The 23729-nt window shown below is 53.9% G+C and overlaps 2 long non-coding RNA genes across 8 annotated transcripts in view; one reads left to right on the top strand and one right to left on the bottom strand.

Moving 5' to 3' along the window:
* Positions 1-23729, top strand: part of LOC103782705 (uncharacterized) — a 72117-nt gene that overhangs the window by 30982 nt on the left and 17406 nt on the right. For 4 of the 7 annotated variants that reach the window (XR_008620334.2, XR_008620335.2, XR_008620330.2 and 1 more), the window contains exons 2-4: positions 2922-3503; positions 21501-21685; positions 22734-22800. This is a non-coding gene — a long non-coding RNA (uncharacterized LOC103782705). Of the gene's footprint in view, positions 1-2921; positions 3504-4027; positions 4384-21500; positions 21686-22733; positions 22801-23729 lie in introns of all 7 variants that reach the window. The other 3 variants (XR_008620331.2, XR_008620332.2, XR_008620333.2) reach the window with 3 other exon arrangements.
* Positions 10965-22720, bottom strand: LOC134728425 (uncharacterized). The gene is made up of 2 exons (XR_010108791.1): positions 21595-22720; positions 10965-17304 (listed from the first exon to the last, which is right to left on the bottom strand). It is a non-coding gene; the product is annotated as an uncharacterized LOC134728425 (long non-coding RNA).

Below are 23729 nucleotides of genomic sequence, written 5' to 3'. Positions count from 1 at the left end.
CACAGTCCAACCCATAACACTGGCCATCCCAGGAATGGCCACTGTTGACATTTCCTCTAGACTTCGCACTGATCAAAGTGAGAGATGGTAGTGACCTGCACTGTGGGAATGACAGTGGGGATAGAAATACTTGGAGTCAAGGGATTTAGGAGGTGAAATTGACAAGAAGAGATTCCTTTGGCTGGAAGAGGTGCCTGGGATATGAATCTCCTGATGGATGGTAGAGCTCTTCATTGAAACCAGAGACTGGAGAGAGAAGTTTGGGGTCAGATGGTGAGATCAGATGTAGACATGGTGACTTTTCGAGGTGCCAGGAGACCTCTGAGCAGAGATGCCCTGTAGGCAGTTAGCTTACAGGTCTGGATCTCAGGAGAGAGTTAGGCTGGCACCCCAGACTTGGGGATCATCCCCACCCCAATGGCAGCTGCAGCCACAGAAATAGGGGAGATCCCTTAGGGAGAGCATGGAGATCGAGAGGAAACGAGAGGCAAGAAGGAGACATGGGCATCCCCACAGATCAGGGTGAGTTTAGGGCGTCCCCACAGGTCAGGGTGAGTCTAGGGTGTCCCCAAGGTCAGGATGAGTCTGGGGTGACCCACAGTCCCAGTTTGCCCTGAACTGAGGGAGTTCCCAGGATGTGAGACTTTTAGTCTAAAACCAAGAGAGCCCCAGACAAGCTGATCAGTGCTTACAGTTTGATCAGGGGAGCCTGAGGCAGAACAGTCAGCGAGGTGGGAGGGAAGCCAGGGGCCTGAGAAGGTCAGCGGTGTTGAAGGGTAAGGCAACATCAAGTGTTCTGAGGCCTGGAAGAGGCCACTGGGCTTAGCAACAGAGGGGCAGCTGTGAGGAAAGCACTTTCAGGAAAGTGCAGAGACGGGAGGGTAGAGGAGGTGGACTCCGTGTAGACACCACCGGCCGGGCACCAGGAGAGGGCTGGGCAGTAGCAGATGGGGCCAGAGGGTCATCGGCTCTTTAGTCCCTAGGGCTGTCTTGAGGTGCTCTGCCCAAATATTTGTGGAAGGCCTCGGACCTTGCGCTCCTGCCTGTGCCAAGGTCCCGTAGGTGGGAGTGGGCAGCAGACATGGTGACCACGGTTGGGGAGGACCCAGGGCCTGTTGGGTGTGTGCATCCTTTTGGGGAGGGAAGGAGAAGGGCCTGTGGGTGGCAGTGCACACAGCTGCGCAGCAAGTGTGTTACTGGTGCAGTTGCCAGCAAGGGGAGCTTCCTTCATGCAGCGCTCCCTGCTTCCAGTTAAAAATACCCCTGCCGAGGGCCTGGCTGGCCGTGGACCAGCTTCCCAGGGACCAGCTCAGCTCAGACTTCTTTCCCTGGTGGGGGATGGTTGGATTTTGAAGGTTCAGACCTCAGTCTCCAACACAGGGGTTCCTGGCGTCCGGTCCCCAAGACCTGCTGCAATCTCCTCCGGGGTAGACACTGGGCAGCCTGCAGGCCCAGTCCCTAGGGACAGAGCACCAAGTCCCTAGGAACTCACCAGAATTCCCCAGGAGGGGGCGTTGGCCAGTGAGGATCCCTTCCAACAAGAGAAGGTTCCCTCCCACACAGACACCCCCAGCGTCCAATTGCTGTCCTCCTGCCTGAGCCTGCCGAGGTATGAGGCACAGCACAGGGGAAACACAAGCTTCCTTTCTCCCCCAGAACGAGGTCCTCTCTAGTCTATCACCCTGCACTCTTTATCGAAACCCAGCACAGAGAGGGGAAACCTGGGTTGGCCCCAATGCAGTTCTGAGCCCAGCATTTGACAGGAGCTGTTGGATGGTAAGTGTCATTATTATCCTCACTTTACAGACAGGGAACAGGCCACCCGGTTCTGAATCTCACCCAAGGTCTGATAGTGTTGCTAAAGCTAACACTGGCACCCAGGTATTCTAATACCAGGTCAGTGATGAAAATGACAATTAAAAACTCAGTCCACAATTTGTATGAAGCACCTAGTAAGTGCCAGGCATGGGTCTAGGCCCATAGGGTCTATCAGTAAACAAAGTTCCCAGCATTCCTGGAACTCACTATGGTGGGCCTCTGTGCTTGTCCTTGCAGGTGCATCATCCCATTAATCCTCCCAGCCCTGCCTGAAGCTGTGAATGGCTCTCTTAGAGCCCTGCTTTAGGAATGGGAAGCACTTTGCCTTGTCCCGGAGCTGTAGCCCAGTGCTGCCTGGCCCCAGGCCTGTGTGCTTGGTCACCACGCTTTGCAGCCCCAGCTCTAAATCGCATACTTTCCTAGTGTCCTCGGGGCATTCATGAATTAACGAGGCAGCACAGCATGCTGGGAAGGCTCAGACTCAAGTTTGGATTCAAATTCAGACTCCATTATTTATTTGCCCTGGGACATTGGGTGCTACAGATTGAATTGTGTCCCCCCAAAAGTTATATGTTGAAGCCCTAACCAGCAATGTGCCTGTATTTGGAGACAGGGAGGTAAGTAAGGCTAAATGAGTCCATAGGGGCATGGTTCTGTTCTGCTAGGATTGATGATCCTCTAAGAACAGGAAGAGAGGGAGAGCTCTCTTTTTCTCCATAGACAAGCACCAGGTGAGAACACCGCAAGAAGGCGGCCATTGGCCAGCCAGGAAGAGAGCCCCACCCAGAACAGATCACCTTGATCTTGGACTTCCCAGCCTGCAGAACTGTGAGACAATTAATTTCTGGTGTTTAAGCCACCCAGACTGTGGCATTTTGTTACAGCAGCTTGAACTAAGACATTAGGCAAATCACTTAATCTCACTGAGCCTCAGTTTTTTCATATGCTACATGAGAATACCAATACCTGTAAGAATTAGAGGTTACTATTTAGAAAAATAGCACAATTTGTGCCACATAGTCGGTGCTTAGCTATTATGCATAACTATTATGATTAGACTGATGGGCATGCCTGGTCTCTTTAATGACTTTCTCTGTCCATAGTGCTGACTTCGAGACTTTTCTGATGGTGACTCATGATATGCATGGAAGCATAAAAAATGCTCACACGAAACATTCAGAAAACTAAACTTACCCTTACGTATATGATGCTGTGATGGTTAACACTGAGTGTCAACTTGATTGGATTGAAGGATGTGAAGTATTTTTCCTGGGTGCGTCTGTGAGGGTGTTGCCAAAGAAGATTAACATTTGAGTCAGTGGACTGGGGCAGGCGGACCCACCCTCAATGTGGGTGGGCACCGTCTAATCAGCAGCCAGCGTGGCTAGAATAAAACAGGCAGAAGAACATGGAAGGACTTGACTTGCTGTGTCTTCTGGCCTTCATCTTTCTTCCATGCTGGATGCTTCCTGCCCTCGAACATGAGACTCCAAGTTCTTCAGCTTTTGGACACTTGGACTTACACCAGTAGTTTGCCAGGGGCTTTTGGGCCTTTGGACACAGCCTGAAGGCTGCACTGTCGGCTTCCCTACTTTTGAGGTTTCGGGACTCGGACTGATCCACCACTGGCTTCCTTGCTTCTCAACTTGCAGACGACCTATCGTGGGACTTTACCTTGTGATCCTGTGAGTCGATTCTCCTTAATAAACACCCTTTCATATATACGTAGATCCTATTAGTTCTGCCCATCTAGAAAATCCTAATACAGATGCATGCTGATATTTTCTCTACTATTTTAGCTCACTTTTTTTAGTGCAGGTTACAACCCACTAAATTTATTTTATCACCCAAATGGGTCACATTCCAAAGTTTGCAAAACATGAAGCAGGATTCAGGTGGCAATTCTTCCCCGTCACCCTATCTCTGACTCCCACCACCCCACCTAGGGTTTCAGTTAAGTCATAATCATTATGGGATGATCCTGCTGAGCAGGGGAGGAACCAAAATGCCAACTCTTTCATGCCTCTTTCATGGCCCTAAAAAGAAAATGTGGCCCAGGCTTTCCTAGGCGGCCACCTAGAAGATGTGTTTCTTTCCCCTCCCTTTTCCTCCATGGCTCCCTGCAGCTACCATTACCCCTGCAATGTTTTTCTCTAATTTATTATTTTAATTAGCTGCTTGGCTGTGTTCATAATCAAAACTTTTCCAGCCTCCCAGGAGTTCTGCCAGGCAATGGGAAGCACTCCGTGACTGGAGAGGCTGCCTCTGCTCCTGAAGCGGAGACCTTGCTCCTTCCCAGGCCGCCAGGAGGGCTCAGCCTACAGGGAAGCTTGGGAGCCCTTAAAGGAGGCATGGGACCAAGACAGGTGGCAGAGAAGATGGAGGACCAAGCCTGGCAGGGGAATGAGGTGGCTTGGGAGCATCACTTCAGGATCTAGGGAGGCCCTGGTGGGGCCTTCTGCTCACCTCTTTGCCAGAGCTAGAAAGCCCTTCACCTCGGACAGCATCACCCCACTGAACGTGGCCTCTGCCCCCTTCCTGGGCTTGCCATCTGAGGAAAAACAGGTGAGGGACCCAGTAGCTGGTTTCTCTGCTGCACCGCTTCTTGAGATGCTGAATGGCATGGGACTCCCCACGGCTTTCGGGGCACCTCTACTCCTCTTGGCTGTCAGGATCTGCTGGGGGACAGGGCCATGGTTGCGGGGTGTATTAGTCCATTCTCATGCTGCTATGAAGAAATACACAAGACTGGGTTATTTATAAAGGAAAGAGGTTTAACTGACTCATGGTTCAGCATGGCTGGTGAGGCCTCAGGAAACTTACAATCATGGTGGAAGGGGAAGCAAACAAGGTGGCAGGAGAGAGAGAAGTGCCAAGCAAAGGGGGGAAAGCCCCTTACAAAACCATCAGATCTCATGAGAACTCACTCATGAGAACAGCATGGGGGACCTGCCCCCATGATTCAATTACCTCCCACCAGGTCCCACCCACGGCATGTGGGGATTATGGGAACTACAATTCAAGATGAGATTTGGGTGGGGACACAGCCAAACCATATCAAGAGGGATGTGCATTTGGTCTGCTCGGGGCCATGGTGAGTGAGACAAGTCAGGATGAAGCTGTGGTCACCCCTCCTAGCTGCCCTTCTGCAGCTCAGGGACTCTAGATCTGCTGTAGCCCAGGCACCGCACAACTTGCTTCCTGGGCCAAGCAGCTTCGTGTGGGTCAGCAGCCCAATTGGTAAAATGGACACTAAACTGAGCATTAGGATTCTTGAGTTCTAGACTCCATGCTTCCCCTGGCTAGTTGTGTGACTGTGGAAAAGTCACTTTTCTCTGGGCCTTAGTTTCTCCCTCCAGAATATAAAAGGGGTTGAACTCAATTCCCTCCTCCCTTCCTTCCTCCCTCCCTTCCTTCCTTCTTTCTTCCCTCCCACATGTAGGACTCCATTGGAGATACCAAGATGAATAAGGTTTTATCAAGAGGCTAAAAGAGGACACACAAGGTAGCAAATAAAACAAATAGGCAGTGATGAGTATAATTACAAAAACATGGGCAAGACATGGAGCTGGTACAGAGGACAGAATGGTTTGCTGAGGAGTGGGGAGAGACAGCTCCAAGGAAGGTTTCCCTTGGATACTGAGCTGGGTTTGGAAGGTGATTTTATGTTCCTTTCCAGCTCCACCCCTCGGTATGTCCCATGAGATTCTGCTCTTGTTATAAGGGTAGATGGGATGGGGAAGACAGAGGGGGAAGCAGTGCTCTGATTTATTTTATCAAGTGCTCTTTAAAACCAGAGAACCAAGAAAAGAATGCCTCAAAGTGGAAAATGGCCCTTAGCATGACAAGCCTGTCCTTGAAGATTCAGTCAAACCAAGGCAATGGCAGCATGGACAGAGCCGGGGAGAAATGCTTGCCTGGTGCTCAGAAAAAGGTCACTCACAAGCAGGGTGAGCAGTGGTGCCTGATACATGCCTGCCTATGCCCTCCTGGAGAGCTCAGAGGCTCAGGTGTGGCACTGAGGTGCCATCTACCCTGCAGGTGAGCGCCAGGCTCAGCAGTGCACTATTGGGACTGCAGCCCGGGGTTCAGCTGACTCTTCTGATGTGGGAACGGGGTACCATTCTTTACAAGCAACCGAGCCTTGCTCAGACATGGCCTCCCAGTCCTCTCCTGAGCCCCCAGGCTGTGTTTGCCAGCCCCCCTCCCTGAAATTAGACCCATTCTCCTCTCTTTCTAATGGAAATCACCCTGGTGATTGCTGGGCCTTCCCATCCAGTCACTGGCCTGCGACATGAGGGCAGGGGCAGTGACAGGTGTGGACCCCACTATGGCCTGAGAGCCTGGCGTCCTCACAGCAAGTGCACAGTGGGTGTGGGTTGAAAGAAAGAACGAGAATAGCCAAGCATTGGTCTGGCATGAAGATCCTTTCCAGGGGCTTCTTCCTAATGACCTGGAGGAAAGTCCATTGCCCTCGGGGACTGCTGGCGCTTTGCAGACTGCCCCTCCAAAAATAAAAACGGCCATAAAACAGGGAAGGGGGATACTCGTTGTTGCCTCAGAAGCTCAGCAGACAGACGGGTGAGGGGAGCAGATGCCGCTATTTCCAAAGCCCCCTACAAAGCCCCGTTCGTGGAGTCCCACGCTCATGTGGGCGGCTGCCAGGTGCCAGGTGGTTTGCTGGGCCCGGGGTTCTGAGGGGAGTCGGGGGAGTCTCCCATCCCTGGGCCGAGGGCTGCTGTGAGGGGAGCAGTGCCACAGGTGTGCACGAGAGGGACAAGCTCACCTGCCCAGCACAGTCAGAGCAGGTGCCGCACTGGAGATGGGGCTTCATGGGTGAGCAGGAATTCAGTGGAAAAGGAACGGCAAAGAGAACAATGCGAGCAGGTTGGGAAGGGACAGGAGAGAGCCTCTCAGAGGCCCAGAGTTTGGTAACCTATCCAAATCCACACAGCCGTAAACAGAGGGGCTTGGACTCGGACACCGATACTTCACCCCAGAGTTCACCCTCTTTACCACTCTACTATTGCTGCCATAGTTAATGGGTATCTACAATGTTTACAAGAAAAGCAACTACTTTGTTCATGGTGATTAAAGCCCAGGTACGGAGGAAGGAAAGTAGCAGAAGATAAAGCCAAAAATAGGTTAAGGCCAGACACGTAAGAGCCCTGAGGCCATGCAAAAGAGTCTGGGCTTGGGGCTCTGGCTGTTGGAGCCTGTGGGGATTGCTCAGCAGGGGGTGCCTTGGGGCACAGCGTGCCAGCCTGCAGGTAGGGCAGGAGCTGGGAGCTGACGGTGGGGAGATGGAGACAGGTTTGAGAGCAGAGGAGAACTGGCTGTCATTGAGAGGAGAGGAAGGAGTCAATAATGACCCTGAGGTGTCTAGTCTGGTCTAGGGTGGGTGGGTGATGGTGCCATTGACCAGACCGACCTGGAAGGAGAGACACGGATGATGTGTGTGGTTCCCAGTGGGGGAACTCCTGTCCAGGCCAAAAACCTTTTCAGTCCAGCGTGATGCTTGGTTCCTAGTAGCAAACATCAAACAAATGAACTATACTGTTAGCCAGTGCATTTCTGCCTCCCATGCCATGGGCTCCCCCCACCCAACCCCAGCACCGAAGGTAGAGAACTCCCCTGCCCGGGGGATCCTTCTTTACTGGGCGTCCGATGGTCCTGGCTCCTGCCCCACCCCATCCTCCCCCCAGCTCTCAACACAGAAGCCCTAGCTAGCAGGACAAAGAAAAATCCTACATTAACTGTTACGCCGCTGCCTGCTTTCCTTCAGGCCTGCTGCCTTATTTCTATCCAGCCCCAGGCATGTGTGGCAGTTCAAGCTAACGCTTCTCCCCATGATGACGTTGGCCACACTTTGGCAATGTTTCTCTCCTATAAATGGGAAGTTCCTAAAATTACACGGCATGGGTGACCTGCTCTGCCCTTACTGGTCTGCTCACGTCCTCATTGCCTGACTTCACCCTATGCAGGGTTTGCTGGCTAATCGGCCACAGACTATGGTTTTGAGAAATGCAGTTAATACTCCACAGAAAACCAACCCAGTTTCTACAAAGAGCCAAATACTGTTGAATCAACTCTACGCCAATGGTTGTTAAAACCGCTCACTGGGGTCAGCGCTCTCCCTGCCCCACCAGTCTTCCACTGCTTTCTGTTGAACTGGGCAGTTTCCAAGTGGTTTGAGTGACAGCCATGAGCCGCTGATCCAGAAGCATCTTGCTGGTGGTGTCTTGGCAGAACACTGTTGCCCAATACTAACAGGGACAGTTTAACCATGTGGAAGGGACCTCAGAGATATTCCCATCCAGTGCCCCCAATTTGCAGATGAAGAAACTGAGGCTTTGAGAGGCCAACTGTCTGTCCACAGTCACACACCCAGTCAAGGGCACAGCCAGGACTGGCACGCAGACCTGCTGACTTCCGCCCTCCCGTGGCACCCTCTGGTGACCCATTCCAACAGTGAGCAGTTTTCCTTCCCTTGCTCAGAGGAAAGCTTGCTTTCTAAAGAGCTGGCCACGTCCCCGGCAGGAGCTTCCCGGAGGACTTGCAGCACTCTGGCTCCTGCAGACCCCTGGCTAAGTATAACCAGGCCCCGTTGACCCAGACTCATCTCCTGATTTCTTCTGGACAGCAATGCATGTGGATTTGTTGTTCTCTAGACCTGAATCAGGGAAGTGTGTCCCTCCAGACCCTGCCCCGTGGCCCAGGATCCGGCGTCACTTTGCAAGCTTTGCAAGATCCCAGCCCCATTTGTGTGGCCTGCAGGTGCCCTGGCAGAGAGCAGGCCTCCGTCGGCCGGTCGGCCGAATCCACACTGCTCCTCTCCGGGGCTGCATTTCTCATAGCCTCCAACTCCCCTGGGAGCCATGGTTTTTTCCTTTCTTGCATAATCTGATTTTTGCCCCTTTAGATGAAAATTCTGTTCCTCAGGATTACCCCACTTTCTACCTTAAAGCTTCTGCCAAAGCAAACACCCTAACAAACAGACAGAGGGAAAGGATGGGGTTCAGGTCCTGAACAAATCTCAGTAGCCCTCCAGGCAACCCCTCCCAGGGGAGGGAACCTGGAGCTTCAAGGGGCCCCTCCTGGGACTGAGCGACCGGGAAGCCACTGTGTTCTGCGAGGCTCAGCACAGCGCCACCAACTGGGAAGAGGAGGGCAGGACACCTGGACCCCATTCGTTAATTCTGCGCAATGGTTCTCAGCTGGGATCACCCGGGAACTTCATAAAAAATTCATGGCTGGGTCCCACTCCCACAGACACTGACCATCAGAGGAAATGGACCCGTCCCTAAATGGCGGGCAGAGAGACTGGGAGACAGAAGTCCACCTTCCCAGGAGCAAATGACAGAGACGGTCAGAGGTCCCAGAGGACCCAAATCCTGGGAAAACACTCCAAACAGCCCGCATCCGGCACCTTGAGGACACTTGCACCCACCCACTATGCTCTGCTGAGGATAACAGTCACTAAAGGGCTCCTCAGCTTCATGGCAGGAAAGAACAGTCAAGCCCCACCACCCCAGCTACATTTCCCAGGTACTCTCTTTCCAAGAAGGCATCCCCCAGACCTGCAAATCAGCAGTGTCCCGTCCCTGCCCCCTCTCAGGACTGAAAGGGAATCAGACAGCAAAGAAGGTTCTCCTCCCTCCTCCTGTGGTCCCAGGGAGCTCCAACTTGTCCAGCACAGTGGCCCTGCCATCATGGAGGCAGCGAGACTGAGCGAGCAGGCCCTGGGCTCTGAGTCCTGGTCCTGGCCCTGCCCCTAACTCGGGCCATTTACCTCTCCTCCATGGGCCTCAGTTCCTTCCTCTGTAGAACAGGGAGGGATAAGGTGCCCAGCCGTGCTTCCCCAATGGGCAAATATAAGGATTGAACAAGGGGAGGTGCTCAAAATGGCACCTCCACATCCATCAGGGAAACGTGGACAGAGGGAGGGAGCGCTCTGAGGGGAGGGGAGGCGAAGGGACTCAGGTATATTAGTCATCCCCAAAACTGAAGTCATTTCTCCCCGCCTCATATGCAGTAGGAACCATAGTAAGATGCACAGAATCAGAAGTCAGACCCAGATGCAAAATCTGCAGCTCGCTTACATGTGTGACCTTGGACAAGCCTGCAAACCTCTCTCAGCCTCCGTTTCCTCATCTGTAAAGCTAGGCCACCACACTGTTCTCACAGGCTCTTAGGAGGCCTGAATTGAATAAGACAATGCACGAGAAGTGCCTGGTACCCAGCAGGCACTCAAGGAATGGCAGCTCCTGAGGCCCCCACCACCCCCTGCTCCAACCCGGTGGTCTCCTGCAGGTCAGGGGGGCAGCTGTCCTGGCCATGGGCATCTGGACCCTGGTGGAGAGGAGCAGCTACCTCAGCATCCTGGCCTCCAGCACCTTCACTGCCTCCGCCTGCATCCTCATCTGAGCGGGTACTCTCGTCATGGTGACCGGCTTCCTGGGCAACAGCACCATCTCCTAGGAGCAGAAGGGCTGCCTCTCCATGCTCTGCAGGGAGGGGGACCCTGCACTACCACCCTATTTCCCAGTGAGGTCCCCAGCAAGGAAGAAGGGCTCCAGTCCTGGAGTGGGAAGCGGCTGAGGCCATGGGACAGCCAGAGAGGGGGTGGCTGCTCTCCAGCCTGGTGTTCTCCAGGATCTTAGGACACAGGCCAGGAGGCCAGCCTCGGCAGCTGCAGTAGCAGCTCCCTCTCATCTGTCTCTCCTCCTCCCTCTCCTTCTCCTCTGCCCCTTCCTTCTTCTCCCTCCTCTCCTTCCGCTTCTCCCTTCCCTTCTCCTTCCTCTCCTCCTCCTCCCTTTTCCTCTGCCTTCCCCTTCTCCCTTCCCTTCTCCTTCCTCTCTCCTCCTTCTCCCTTTTCCTCTGCCTTCCCCTTCTCCCTTCCCTTCTCCTTCCTCTCCTCCTTCTCCCTTTTCCTCTGCCTTCCCCTTCTCCCTTCCCTTCTCCTTCCTCTCCTCCTTCTCCCTTTTCCTCTGCCTTCCCCTTCTCCCTTCCCTTCTCCTTCCTCTCCTCCTTCTCCCTTTTCCTCTCCTTCCGCTTCTCCCTTCCCTTCTCCTTCCTCTCCTCCTCCTCCCTTTTCCTCTCCTTCCGCTTCTCCCTTCCCTTCTCCTTCCTCTCCTCCTCCTCCCTTTTCCTCTCCTTCCGCTTCTCCCTTCCCTTCTCCTTCCTCTCCTCCTTCTCCCTTTTCCTCTGCCTTCTCTTTCTCCCTTCCCTTCTCCTTCCTCTCCTCCTCCTCCCTTTTCCTCTGCCTTCCCCTTCTCCCTTCCCTTCTCCTTCCTCTCCTTCTTCTCCCTTTTCCTCTGCCTTCTCTTCCTCCTCCTCCTCCTCCTCCTTTTTCCCCTCGTCTTCCTCTCCCTCTCTTTCATCCTTTCTCTTCCTGTTTCTCTTCCTGCTCCTTCCAGATTTTATCATGGCAATTTTCAAAGATGTGCAAAAATTTTAAAAAGTGCTTTAATGAACCTCCATCTTCCCATCACCCAGGGCTCAACAGTTACCACTTCATAGTCCATCTCCATTCGCTGGCCTGCACCCTCCCCTCCATCCCTCCCTCTCCCCTCCCCAGGATGGTTTTGAAGCAATCCCAGATATCAAATCATCTGTCAATATGTCAGCATATTTCTGAAAGAGCAATAAACTTTTTAAAACATTTAAAAAACAAATATTTCAGTATGTACCTCTAAAACTTAAGGATCCTCTTTCAGAAAACATAGTAACATTACCATTATCATACCTAAAAACTATTAACAGTTGATTCCTTAATATCACGAAATAACCAGGCAGTTTCAGCTCTCCCCAACTGACCCATAAACTGTTCTTTTTAAAAAAGTTATTGGGGTCAGAATCTAAATTACGTCCATGTGTTAAAATCAGTTAATTGGTCTCCTAAGTCTCCTTTAGCCTCTAAGTTCCACCATCAATCTCTCTCTCTCCTTTTTTCTCCTCTTGCAATGTATGTGCTGAAGAACCAGGTCATTTGTCCTGTCACGTTTCTCCCAGTCTGGATTTTCTGGTGACACCCCCGTGATGTTGTCTAACATGCCCACCTGGAGGTTAGATCTAGAGGCCTGATCAGATCCCACTGATCTGAATGTTTGGAGAGCGCCTGGTGCATGGCTGGTGTTACAGGCACCAGAGCCTCCTTGACAGCCTTCCGCCTGGGAAGCTGGGAAGATCCGCAGCAGCCCAGAGTGTCAGGAGGGGAGGCTGGGGTGGAACGTGCAGGACCAGAGGCCTGGAGTCCAGCTCAGGACTCAGGCAGACCCCAACTCCCTAACTTCCATGCCCTCTTGGCAGAGGCAAGCTCCCTGCTGCCTGGGGCCTCTCTTCACCCCACAGCCCCTCCCAAGGGTCAAAGCCTAGTGTGTGGGAAGAGAAGAAGAGGACAGATGAGGCCGAAAAATGTCCAGACCAGCAAGGAAGTGTGAGGGGCAGAACCAGCCCAAGTCTCAAAGAGAAATCAGGCCAAGCCTGAAAGGAATCGGGCAGCGGGAAGAAGCCTCAAAGGCCCCCGTGTTCCTTCTCCGGCTTCCCGGGTTCCACCACAGACTTTGCAGCCTCTGTTTTTGCACAGTGACCCAGGGAGCCAGTGGCAGAGGAAGGGTGCCGCGAAAGCCCGTGGACCGTCCCCTGCTGCCTCTCACCAGCAGCGACCTACTTTCCAGCTGTGGATATGAAGCACCTGTGTACGGGCCTTTAGGATGGCCCTCCCGTTTTGAAGAGAGGGAGAGCCTACAGCCAGGGCGCTGGGAGAGTGGATGTGATAGGCCTGCAGGGTGAAGGCCCCAGGGCATGGGCTTTGAGCTCTTTTCCAGCACTGGGGACTGGTGTGCCAGGGGCCAGCCATACGCCCACACAGCCCTCCAGCCTGGGGCCTATCGTGAGGATTTCCAGCATCCTGGGCAATGCGATCGCTCAGCTGAGGTCCCCGAGAGCCGAGTGGCACATCCTAGACCTGACCAACATAGCTGGATGGAGGCATGTGGTGGGACAGTGAACCGGGCATGTACCATGGCCTGGGGTGGAGACTCTCTGTGCAGCACCGACCAGCCCTTAGGGGGCCTGAGGCTTGCGGGACCAGTGCTGTTGGGCCCAGAGAGAGAACCCCTTTCCTCTGCAGTGTTGGCGAGCCCACTGTGTCCTGTCTGGTTCCGTGCCCCTCAGCAGGCTTGGCCTTCAGCTTGGCCTCAGGCTTCAGGCCAAGCTTCCGCCCCTCACACCTGGAGGTCTGCCCACAGGCAGGCAGCCAAGCCGCGTGGTCTCCGCTGCCTCCTTCCTTCCACCAGGTCATCTTGTTGAGGGAGGACAGGACTCACCTCTGGACAGCACAAGAGGGAAGGCAGAAGCCCTCACCTGGAACCTTTCTTCTGACCCAGACCCTTGGTTCTGAGGAGCCCTTAAAGGCCAGTAGTCCCTGCAGCACGGGGAAACAGCCCCCTGCATTCCTCCTGGGGCCTGATTAGAACACAAATGGCCACTGTTCACCGAGAGCCACCTACCTCTGTCCTTACTATAGCAACCTGCAAAGTCCCGATAATCTGAACTCTCTGCCAAGCACCATTCTCAACACTCACGCATGTCAACTCGGTCCTCTCTGTGCCCCAAAGAGCAGCTTATTCTTACTATGTGCATTGACAGGGGAGGAAACAGAGGGCAGGGGGAGGGAAGTGATTTGTCCAGAACCACACTGTGTGTGTGATTGTTTTAGGCAATGGTCAATCGGGGGCAGCCGCAAGAGGGGGCACAGGAGAGGCACAGGACAACAGATGTTCCTAGACTCACAGGCCCCACAGAGTCACTGCACACTCCGCTGGGAGGGGTCGCATGGGAGGAGCACCCAGGGCCCAGGCTCCACCAAGCAGGTGGGGGGCAGAGAGCGGGTGAGGCTTTTTTATCGGGGATCAGAGTGAAGCACACCAAAAACAGACACGAGGGAATTCCACCAGTGCATTTGAATGTTACTAGGTCACAGTCAGGGGAACTTGTGGCACAGCCGGCCCCATGACAATAGTGCACTGGGTCACCCAGGCAGGTGCACACAACCTGTGTCTGGGGATGTGGAGGCAGCAGGAAAATGTGAAGTTTTCAAATGTGCGACACACATTGCTGGTGAGTGGCATGTGGTCTAGCTCCAAGCCCATGCTCTGACCCACCATGGCCCACCACACTCCACTGCATCCAAAGAGGTAGTATTCACCCCTGCTTTACAGATGAGGAGGCCAGGCTGAGACGTGCAGGAAGTAAGGGCCAGAGCTGGACTGGGAATTGCAGTCTGTTGGAATTGCCTCCAAGAGTCTGCTTCTCCTGGGGGCCAAGGCTGAAGGAAGGCAGAGGGACAGGAAGCTGAGCGGGGCAGGGATGAATGTGTGCAGGGCACACCCTGCCGTCCATCTATGGGTAGGTCTGTGTGGAGCCGTGGCTCTTGGAGATCTGGCTGATGACAAGAGAGGGCTCTGTGCAGGACCCAGCCCAGACCACTAGGGCAGGAGACCAGGGGTGTCATGGTGAGACCCTAGACGCCTTGGGCATCCCAGTGCCTCCTTGCTCCCATTATATAAGAAAAGAACAGCATACCTGGGTTAGAGCATATTTAGTTTGGAAGGGAACTTGAAGGTCACAAGGTCCAATCCTCCATCCAAAGGTTCCAGGCTGAAGGGCACTGGCTGGGTGAGAGTATGGGCTACCTAGGCATTAATGGAGACACTCAGAATTATTGGCTTTTGGGGAGAACAGTCTAATCTTAAGAGCTCTTCCCAGAAAAGCCTTAGGTTTAGCACCTGACCACACTCTGCTCTCCAAGCCACTGATCACAGCCTCCTCTTCCACACTCTGCCTTACACAATCCATTTGCACGATCTGTCCAGCCATTCAGGCTGATCCATGAAGAATGGATGTCTCTAGCCTCCCCACACACAATCTGACTGTCACTTAGTCTGGATGGCCTGCCCAGAGGGGACCAAGCCCTGAGCCCAGGGCTGTGTAAGAGAGATGTGGAGACTTAGTAAAGATCAGGGTCCTGTGCTTGCCTAAATGCTTGATGGGCACCTCTTGACCCACCTTTCTGAGCTTCAAGGAGTCAACAAACAGAGAGAGCCTTGTCATCTCTCTGGGGCTTGAGGCAGGGCTGGGGCAAAGTGGCTATTGGACAGGCTGGCATGAGACAATGTCCTTCTTCTCAGCTCTACTTTACTCACTTCTGTGGAGACCTGCCTGTGTTCATTCTCATCCCACATAGAACCGGGGATCTTTCTGGTTCAAGTCACTAAACAGACACATCAGGGAGGCAACAGCTTGAAATTGAAAGCAGAAAAAAGTGTGCATGTACACAAACATGTACAAGCATGAATGTGTGCGCGCACATACACGCATGCACACCTGCACACGCACACACCTGCACGTGCATGCATGCACACTTGGCCACCAGTTCAGGACTGCAAGGACAGGCATCTCTGCCAGGGGGCTAGCAAACAGCAAACCCCACGGCCTAGAATCTGCTTTTGCTTTCTTGACTTTTCCTGCCCTGGTCTGAAAGAACCAATGACAGAACTGGCTCAGGGACCGAGCATGGGGTGAAGCAGAAGATCTGAGTAACCCATATCCTGGCCCACCAGCCCCAGAATTATTGAGCATTTGATTGTTTAAACCAAAAAGACGGCTGCAGAAACTTTCTTGGGCTAACACAAGTAGGAATTTTTAAACCCATTTAGAGTCAAGCGTGTGGTTAAGGCAGCATAAACGCGTTGTGTGCTTCTTGGCGGTTTCTTCCTGGTTTCATTTCTTTTTTCCTCTCCATGTCCAACTTCCTTTTGAAATCTTGAATCAGCTGAGGGCTGAAGGAAGCCCCAAGGGGGAAGCACGATGAGTCTAGCACTAGACAAAGTGGTCCCTGAAGAGGAGAGGAAAGGATGAAAGACCAGGCCTCGAATGAAGTGCATCCACCTTGGATCAGGAGGCAGCGGGAGGCGGACATGGGAGTTCCCAGGGAGCTACCCAGAGAGGGGCCGTCCAGCTCCCACATGGGCACGTCATCTGTCCCGGCCCAAACCTTCCTCCAAGTACATCTGCAGCCCCTCAAAATCACTTTCTCAAGAAGGAAATGCTCGTCAGGGACGGGAATAGCATGTCTTTGCTGGTGCTGAGACGATGATCAGCTTGGCATCAGAAATCTGCAGAGAGGGGAAGGGAATGGGGTTTAAATTATTTACACCAGACCTTCTCTTTTAGCAAAGACTGCATGAGAGAGACAGATAATTCAGGCCATCTGGACCCGAGGCCGATGACCAGGACAGATGCCACCTAGATCAAAAGAGGAAGATATTTTTAGAGTTTTGAATGTGGGCTCTGAAAACTTTTATATCTTAAGCCAAATGAAGATCATGATGGATGGTTCAGACTTAACTGGGTCTTTATCAGGGGATGGATTAAAAAGTAAGAAGTCCTAGAAACTAATTTCTGAAAATGAGGGGAGCCAGAATTGCAACACTTCCATCAAATATGCCGAGGCTTGGTCAGCCAGGGCAATGGGGTCCAGGATCAAAGATAATATCTGGGCTCAGGCTGAAAAGCTGGTTTTCATGGAGCTTGCCCAGCTTGCTCTGGGGCCTCAGGTAAGTCACTGCTTTCTGCTTTGCCACTTTGGCGTTGCCATTTTACCTGGGACGAGGTGTGAGGATAAGGAGGAAGTCTTTTCAGGTCTTAGGAAACGAGTCACCACATTATATAAAGATTGTAAAAATGTGGCTCTGGTGAACATTCTCATCACCATCACCATGGCCAAGCTCCTTTGAGAAGAGACCTACATAAGTAAGAGTTATTCTTGGGCCCACTGCCCCCAGACCCCCACAGCCTTGGCTGGGCCACATCCTCTAAAGAAGCTGGGACTGGTGGGAAGTTCGGGGGAACCTGGGTCCCTGGACCCGGGAACTGGACTGCATCGTCCCCTCATTTCTCACCCACATGTTCCTTTCTGTTGCTCCACCAGCCACCCAGCCCCACGGTGGGCCTTGCCTCATCTGTTAGGTGGTATTTTCATCTTTGGTCAGATGACAGCCCCCATGCTCCAAAAATTCTCCTGCAGCCAGGGCTTGGAGAATCCCGACCCCTCTCTGGCATGAACCTCTCCCCATCCAGGGTGGCTTGTGTGGTAGAGCCAGGGGAATGGAGAAGATGACCTCTGAAGCCTGAAGGCTCTTTGGGAAGCAGGACACAAACATCCTGAAGAGCCAGCCTTGAGCTGGCTGCACAAGAGACTCATAGACTCTGCGTCAACATCCACCTCTCCAGGCTGCAGTGGGTGTACCTGTTCACCGCCACCTCCAGCAGCACTGTCGCAGCGGAGCAGTTCTCACAGCCAATGAGCTTCCACGCCACCTCCCTGCAGTTCTCTGCAACCGAGGCTCCATCCTGCACTGATGGGCTGCCTGACACGTCGGCCTCAACAAGCATTTCCAGCACATTCTCAGCTTTCCTGCTCTGCTGGGCAAAACGCAGGGTGAGAAGGGGAGGGGAAGCACGGGACTGTGGCCCAGTTCTAGGCTTGGATTCTAGCGAGGAACACCAGGTGCCTGCATTAAAAGGTAAAGGACCGTGCAGGTGGTTTGAATTTGTGTTTGGATTTGGTCAGAGGCTCTGACCTCTCTGGGCCTCAGGACTTTTCCTAACCTTTAGGCTGTCCTGTTCTTGGTATCTCCTCACTCTTGTTCTTGGCAGCCTTCCCTACCCCCCGTAGCCACTTTTGTCCTAGAACGAATTACCACTGCTAGGGACACACCACTAGTCCTGCCCTGGGGCCCTTGCCACTGCTCTTATCCCACCTTCACCACCTGCACAGTCCCTTCTGTCCACCTGTGTGCACAGGTATCTGCAGGCTGCACCATCTCTGTCCAAAGCCTGTGAGAAGACAGCCACGGGAATGTCTAGTGCTTTCCAGGGGGGGCTGGGAAGAAGTGGCAATTGGTCACCTCCCTATACCTGAATCCCCTGAGCATCCTCTGAGTCCCCTGCTCTGTGTCTCCCCATGGGGCACCTGGCCCCCATCCCCCCAGCCTGCTGGCCAGGCCCTGCTGCCCTCTCTGGGTGCTGCCCTGACTCAGCCCATTCCAACTAAGTTCTTCATAGTCCCAGCTTGAAGCTCAGTGGACGCCTGTCTTGGGCGTGTAGTTCTGGAATTCTGTTCTCCTTCCGGGCCCACCCCCCACCACACACACACACACACACACACACACACACACACACACGTTCCTCTTAGACCCCAACATTTGGGCTGGCGCTTTGGATGGCCTCAGCCACATTTTCTCTTTTTTTCCTATTTTATTTTTTGAGAAACAGGTCTTGCTATATTGTCCAGGCTGGTCTCGAACTCCTGGACTCAAGCAGTTCTCCTGCCTCAGCTCCAAGTTGCTGGGCTTACAGGTGTGAGCAAGTGCAACTGCTCAGCTGCATTTCCTTGATGTGCTTGTAGAATACCTCCTGCTTCCCCAGCATCCAGTTTGCTCCCTCCCTGCCTCTTCCAACTTAACCCTCACTCCATCTCATCTACAGCTCTCCTTACCCCAGCCCTGGTCCTCTTCTCTGCTCCCAGCCCCCCGGGTCAGGAATGTATGTTAGTATCAGAAACTGGCCAGAGCTCATCCTCTTGTCCTCACTGTAGAGCTGCTCCCAGTGGAATGGCTGAGTCCCAACCTCCGCCATAGCTGCGGCTGGATAGCCCAGGCTGTGAGCCCTGGGCTGGGGCCAGGACGGGTAGAGGTCACCTTCAGCCTTCCGACAATGACATCTTGTTACAGGAATGGCTTGAGGCTTCCAAATTCACATCCTCTGGTTTGCACAAACAGGCCAGGCAGCTGCACCTCTGAGCTGCCTCCAGTCCATGGTTAATTGCCAGAAAATAATTCGCCCTGAGGTCATTGCCGTTTAAACAGCTGGCTTCGTCTTTTCCTGTTTGGCCGGTCGTTCTGGGCTCCCTGGCCCTCCCTCCACCTGCTTCTGTGATCCTCTCAAACACAGCCGGCTGGGAGCCTCAGGCTGGGCTCTTCTCCCTCCAGCTTAACTTGGCGACGTCTTGATCCTCGTGTTGTGCTGATGCGAGGCTGTTCTGGGAATAGGCTAGTCCCTCCACCTCGTCACGACCTGCCTGGACACCAAGCCTCCACCATCAGGCTATCACTTGCAGGAAATTTTGCAAACCCTGTGTCTCTCTAATCATACAGGATGGTTGGAGAGACAAAAGAGGAATGAATGCTTCCACGAAGCTCCCTCTTTGTGGCAGAATCAGTCCAATGGAGAAATTCTGAAATTCCAGTTTTACAAAGTTCTTCAAACTTACCTCAAGGATGGCACCAGCTGAAGCTCAGTTGCCCTGTCTCTTATGCACCAGTGCATCTGCCCCAGAAACTCTTATCTGGGGCTCAGTTTGCCCCCATGTGGTATAAGTCCCTCCAAAGATTCCATTTCTAGTTACTCGTCTCAATGTCACAATGAGAAATATTTCTGCATATTTCCTGCAAAGCGTCTCATTAAAGAAAGTATTGGTTTGATTCAGAAAATGCTATGCTGTTCCAGCTTCACTTTGGAGCTATAGTTTTAGAAAGTATCCAACTCTGCTTCTAGTTTAAGCTGTTCTGTTAAAGAGTTAATGGAAAAAACCCCACTATGGTATGAGGAAGGGGGTGGGAATTAACGTTTGGGTCCCATTCTGGGCCTAAAACACTGGTTCCCTCTATGTTTTGAGCCTGAAATTGAATCGTTCTTATGGAAGGCAGATGCTAGAGGAGCTTTCTTTGGGATTCTCATTACCCGTTTCCATCAGACCAGGCCATTAGATGGTTGCTTCTAGAAGGATGGTGCAGCCCTGAGTCTGCAGGGGGCAGACTGGTCACAAAAACCAGAGTGGAGCTGGGGGTCGGACTGGAGTTCATTGGGCAGGTTCAGTTCACACCCCGGTGCACAGGGTCCACGAAGGCAGAACAAGGCACAGGTGAGAGCCAGGAGGGAAAGCAGGGATCCAAGTGTACACAGCCCAGGGAGCAAGACAAGCAGAGAGGCCTGGAGCCAGAAGGAGGCTCGGAAACAAGGATGCCAGCAGTGAGCTCACGGGTCAGAAGCTTCTGGCCCAAGGCTTTATGGAGGCCATGCCTGAGCTGAATATTGGTGGCTGAGCAGCCAATAAACGGAACACAGATGGGGCCAGGGCAGGGAATTCCAGGCAGGAGGAACAGCCAGAGAGCAAAGGCAGGGAGGCTGGAGGCTTTGCTGTGTGAGGATCTGTGTACACACAGGGAATGCTTCACAGGCTGTAGAGACAGTGACTAGCTTCTGAGATCAGAGTAGGCTGGGCTGAGTAAAGGGAAGGGTGGAGGGGGCAGAGACCCACATTACAGCCCGTGGCCCTGAACCCAGGACAAGCCACGGGGGTGGAGGAGCAGGCAGGAGATGCTCCACCACTGCTGGCAAGGAGCAGGGCAGCCTGCCCAAGGGGGTACTGCCTGGAGCATCACTGACTTACCCCATCTGCTGGCGAGGATACAGAAGCTCAGCCCACAGGGCCACCATGGATGGCCCTAAAGGTTGTGTCCTATGCAAGGGGACCACAGAAGGCTGGTGCCCTGGACAGTTGGCAAGAGGCTGAGCGCAGGGCAGTGAGGGATGCTCGTGTGCCTGGGGAAAGCTTCCCTGGGCTTCCCTTTTTTTTCTCCATCTTCACCCTCTCATCCCTCACCCCTCCTGACACCCTGTCCCTTGGGGGAGCACCTAACACCCCTGTGTCCACCTGAACCACACCAGCCCTAACGTGCTGAATCCCCGCTACATGAGCCCAGTGCTCATCCATCCATCCGCGCATCCGTTGTTCAGTGGGGAAAGTAGCACGTAGCAGGTGCGAGCACAGGCTCTGCAGCCGGAGTTCCTGGGTTCCATGCCTCACCCAGCCACGTATTTGCTGTGTGACCTCAGGCAAGCTACTTAGCTTCTCCACGCACGTGTGCTCATCTAGAAAACGAGGCTGATGCTCGTGCCCACGTGGCAATGTGATGAGTAATACTAGTACTCATCTCTGAGGGTGGATGGGAGAGACACGCAAAGTGCTTGCAAGGGGGCCGGCACCTGGGAGCACTCATACATGTTGGCTGTCACTGTCATGGAGCACCACCGTGTGCCAGGCTCTGCTTGGTGCTCCTGGGCTGCTCACATGAGCAAGGCGCTGACTCTGCCAAGGAAGGGTGCTTTTTTTTTCTTTTGGAGAAAGAAAAGGGATGCTTTCTGCTGCTCCTGCCCTGAAAACACTGCGTGCCCCTCTGCTCTTCTCCTACTAGGCTTGAGAAGCAAGACCAGCACACTCTGAGTTGGGGTGTTGCCTCCTAAGCCACTGGCCAGCAATTCTGGGGGGGGTGGCGGCGCTGAAGAGAATGCGGGGCTCTGCTGGTGCAGCATGGACCCTCCTTGGTCTGGTGAGCTGGGAGAAGCAGGACAGCATGGGGTCCAGTGATACTAACCGTGTGGAAATAGAACTCCTCCAGATTACAGGGCACCTGAGAATTTCTTACTGACTTTTGTTTAATAATTCAAAAACACATCAAATCAAACTTAATCAAGGCAAAAGCTGTCTCTGGAGCCTTCTTCGTGCTTCCTAGAGTCAAGCTCTTACAGAATCACAGCAGCACCCCCCTCCCCAGCTCACGAAGGAAGCTGGAGGACTCCACAGCTGCTTCAGGAAACAGACTATCCCCAGGGAACCCTTCAGAGATCTTGGGACCAGATAGGATGTACCTGGACTCCTGGAATTCCCTCTCCAGCCTCCAGGTCCCGTGAGGATGTGAGCTGGAGCAGTACGGGCTTCCCCGATCCTTCCTGTGTCCAGGTGAGCAGCCTCCTGCCACAGAGCTGCCCTCCCAGGCAGGCACAGCACACAAGGCCGTGCATGCTTCTGTCCGTGTTCCGTTCCTGGCTCCTCGGATCTTCCATTTGTGCCTCCTGTAGTGTATAGGGGCACATAAACAAATCAAGTCCCAGCGTCAGCTGTCAATGTGTGGCCCAGGGTTTCTCAACCTCGGCACTACCGACATTTGGGGCCTGATAATTCTTTGCTGTGGGGGACTGCCCCGTGCACTGTAGGGCGCTCAGCAGCATCCCTGGTCTCTACCCACTGGTAATACTCCTTCCCCAGCTAATGACAACAGCAAAAGTCTCCAGACATTGCCAAATGTCCCCTGAGGGCCAAATCCAGCCAGGTTGAGAAGCACTGGTATAAATTTAACTAAGGTAATTGCTCTATGGTACTCTCGGAAGTACCAGAAAAAGATGAAACTACTGCCCTCAGTGTGGGGCTGGCACGCTCCCACGGGTTCCTGCTGCCTCCCAGGTGTGCTTTGTAAGACAGCGCACACCCACACCTTAATCAGGGGATGTTCACCAAGCATGCCTCTACATTGAGTGCCACACCAGGCACCGTGGAGGAGTGCGCTGGTCCCCATGCCCAGAAGCTCACAGTCATTCTGGGGGGACAGTGGTAACACCTGAAACAAAAGCAACTGATACAGGGCAGTGGGGGAAGTTGTGCCGTTCATCCAGTGGAGACCTACACCCAGGAATCATGCAGCAGGCATGGGGAGGGACACGGAGGCGGAGCCCCGCCTAGCTGAGGAGAGAAGGGGCAAAGCAGAAAGTGCTGGTGTCAGGAGACGGCAGATAACACGCTGCAGGCATTGGAGGGCAGGGAGTAGCCATCGCTGCTACCTGGCATGGCTTAGTGGAGCCATGACTGAGCTGAGCTGGGTATTGAAGGACAAGGAGGCACCGGCATTCCAGGCAGTTGGGGACGGGGAGAGCAAAGGCCTGAAGGCTAGATGCCTGGCCTGCATGAAAGGAGCTTCATAAAGCAACACGAGGGATGTTTCTCCGCTTTGCAGACAGCCAACCTGTGCCGCGGGAGCCCTGAGATGATTCCGATGCATGGAGGGAGCCAGGAAACGCTGGGTAAATGCAGGGTAGCGGGGCAAAGGTGGATTTGTTAGCATCTGTGCTGTCACACAGCTAAAGGCCCAACAGCCCGGCCCACTGCCCGGGAGTTCTAGCCAGCCTCAGTGCGGGATCCAGATGAGCAGGGCTCTTGGCCTGCTTCCTGGGGCTGTCACACCAGGAGCCGTGACTCAGGGCCTCCCCCACCCAGGTGAGTCACACACCTGCAGCCCTCCTGCTGCGGAAGCTGCTGCCTGGAGCCAGCAGCTGGGGCCACCCAGCCTCAGTCCCTTGAAGCCCCAGGCTGGCCCCTCGCTCCCCTCCCAGGTGTCCTTACATGCTGGAGCCCCTTACTCGGGAGGCTATCCCCACACCCCTCACCCCTGCCTAGCACTCGGCCCCCTCCTCCTCACCCCTCCAGCAGGTCGGTAGCCTGTGTGATGCCTCTGACCGGACTTCGCAGCACTGGCGGGTGCTAACAGCCTGCCATTAAACTTAAGCAGTGAGGTTGTCTCTCCCTTCCCATCCTCCCTGTTCCCCACCCTGTCTTGAATAGCAACCAGGGCAGGGACTCCCAGGGGAGCAGCGTGACGCTGCCACCTCTTCAGGACTATCTTCTGGGCCTGACTCCCAGCCCATGGTGGTAATAGAAGGAAGGTGGTGAGATGCCAGGATGCAGCCCTCCCTGCTGCCAGAGGCCTGGGTCTTCCCGTTCAGTTACAGACGCTGCAGCACCTCACTCTCTCTAGGTTCTGGGCGGCAGCAGGGAGTCGGCCTGTGCACCACAGTGGGAGGGGAGGGCAATTTGGAGCCAGCGGGAAAGGCACCCATGTCAGAGAGGAGCTGTGGGGCCCAGCAGTGCGGGGGTCTGGGTGCGGGTGGAAGCAGCCACACTCTGTCTGATGGGCCAGGCGGCTCCCAGGAGGGTGAGTGCTGGGCTGCACCAA

This window comes from Pan paniscus, chromosome 10 (assembly GCF_029289425.2).
Source record: "Pan paniscus chromosome 10, NHGRI_mPanPan1-v2.0_pri, whole genome shotgun sequence".
NCBI classification, from domain to species: domain Eukaryota; kingdom Metazoa; phylum Chordata; class Mammalia; order Primates; family Hominidae; genus Pan; species Pan paniscus.
This window is presented reverse-complemented; position numbering and strand designations above follow the sequence as displayed.